Source organism: Miscanthus floridulus, chromosome 2, assembly GCF_019320115.1.
Source record: "Miscanthus floridulus cultivar M001 chromosome 2, ASM1932011v1, whole genome shotgun sequence".
Taxonomy (NCBI): Eukaryota; Viridiplantae; Streptophyta; class Magnoliopsida; order Poales; family Poaceae; genus Miscanthus; species Miscanthus floridulus.
Genome location: NC_089581.1, coordinates 28,256,889 through 28,259,118, shown reverse-complemented (window position 1 = coordinate 28,259,118; position 2,230 = coordinate 28,256,889). Strand labels below are relative to the sequence as shown.

At 39.3% G+C, this 2,230-nt stretch overlaps 1 long non-coding RNA gene across 2 annotated transcripts; it reads left to right on the top strand.

The window, feature by feature from the left end:
• The first annotated feature begins 267 nt into the window (after positions 1-267).
• LOC136538303 (uncharacterized) lies at positions 268-1,961 on the top strand. Of its 2 annotated transcripts, none has more exons than XR_010779286.1 (3): positions 268-368; positions 1,278-1,347; positions 1,719-1,961. It is a non-coding gene; the product is annotated as an uncharacterized lncRNA (long non-coding RNA). The 2 variants fall into 2 exon arrangements; XR_010779285.1 differs by having other exon boundaries at positions 1,278-1,373.
• Positions 1,962-2,230: the final 269 nt, after the last annotated feature.

The following is a 2,230-nucleotide window of genomic DNA, read 5'->3' as shown; positions in this document are numbered from 1 at the left end:
CAACTTGCCTTTCACACTTGCAACCGGTTCGTCGAGCCAAGTCTTGTCTCGATCTTCTCCATCTTGATCGCATGATTTCATGTCATGTCTTATATGCATGAGCTTGTTCATTACATGTGTGGGCTTTGCAACATCTCCAAGCCATTTCACCTCCATGGCAAAGGTTTATCACATATGATGTACACGTAGATTAATCATATATGTATCTCACTTAACCACATATTTGTCCACCTGGTTATCACTCAATTACCGGAACCATTATAATGGTGGCCGAGGAGTAGTTCGAGAGGTATGCGGCGCTCACGGCGACGTCGCACCGTGAGCCTGCTGCGTTCCACCCATGGGACGTCTCCTTCTCCGTTGTCAGCGTGAGCATCCCTTCCTTCTCTCGGCCTCGTCTCCCCTATGCATCTGAGCTGGATTAAATCTGTTGTGCTTTTGTTCGTGTGACAAAACGAGTAAACTTTTCGTAGGGTTCTGAATCTTTCTGGTTGCTAAGTTGCTAGTGTGTTTGTTACCAATCTCTGTTGCGAGCAGTAGTAATCAAGCACAGATCACATCATATTCTATTAACTCCTGAGGGTTGACAACAGAGATTGTGTGATATGCACCTGAATATAGTAATCAGACCCAAAGAAGTTATATCTTATTTGTAGCTGAACTGAACATTATGTTAGGAGGTTGAAGAGCTGCGTTCGCCATTTCCCTTGTACTGCTTATCTTGGAACTTTAAAATGAACTTGCATTTAAGTACAAATTCGCATCATTGAGCATTTTCAAAAGTGAACAGTCGTCGAAGAAAGATTTTCACTAGTGATAGCAACGTACAACTCATGTAGCTAGTTTGTGAAGTAGCTAGTTAAATTAATCTTCATAAGTTCAGTGTACTACTGCTGGGAAAAAATATTTGTCAGGTTTGATCGGTTCAGTGTACTGCTAGTCTGCAGACGATGGATTGGAGTGATGCAGTTATACGATTTACAAATGTTTTGATGCGTTATTTGTACAGACCATTTTCAGTCCTTTAGATTTTAATTTCATAAGGTAACATCTTCCTGCTGCTAAAATGCATAAAGTATCTACGTTCAGTGCCATTTAGCCTATATTTTGGATCAGAAATAGTTATATGTATACTAAAAGTTCAGCAATGTGAGCAGTTCAGTGCCATTTTACTTCTTGCGCGCCTTAGTTTGTCTTTTTTTGCAATGTCATATCAGGCTATTTTCTGAACTTATGTTCTATCTCAGACTTACACTATGTATTTGATTAATTTTCAGGTTTGCAGTACTAATAATTTTTGTTCATTGGTGCATGGGTGGAGTAGCACCAGTGAAACCCTTGGCTAAGGTGGACAATCTTACTACTCACAGTTTGTATGTCATGTTCACCTTACAATTTTCAGTTTTGAACAAGCAATGATTTGGTTCATGCATCTAACCCTGCACGGAGGAGGCTACTAGCAGCAGCACTATAACCTGACTAAGCATGCATGCAATATTATATTGTTGTCTTGTTAGCATTTGAAGTTAACTTAGAATAAATGGTACTGAAACTTAAGCTTATCTTTTCTTGTGCAGATTGATATGTAGTTCACTTAGGTCTTTTGGTTTACTGCGGGATTGCATTGTTTTTTAAGTCAATTTATTTGGTGCAGATCGCTTCTTTTGGTTGGTTCTGATACTTTTTTTAATATAAACGGTACTGTGCTTTATTTGCAGGTCGATAATAGCTACAATGAAAGAGCTAAGAGCTGCTCATTTTCAATGGTAGCAACATTGATCTAGTTATCAGCATAGTAGTGCAATAGTAGTTATAAGGTTTGTGATTGATACTTCTATGCGGGTTCTGGTTGATGTATGTAAATGGGCTGTAATTGACGAATTATGGTTTCATATTTTGGCAATGCTTCTAAACTTGTACTCAAACAGTTTTTGGCAATGATATCAATTAATGTATCTGTCTCTTAAGAAGGCTGAAAAAAGGAACAAAAAATAATCAGTTCGGCCAAAAAAAATAGTTGGGCTTAAAAAAAGGCTGAAAGTTCTAGGAAGCCTAAATTGGGCTGAAATATAATTGGGCTGCATCCCACATGGCGCCTATGACACGTCAGCATCCACATTGGCGACCACACTCAAATCTGTGACGGAAAAAAATCCTACGTGAAAGCTTTCCATGACGGAAAATTTCGTCACAGGCTACCGGGCTCAGCCCGGCCCAGAGTGGGTTAAGT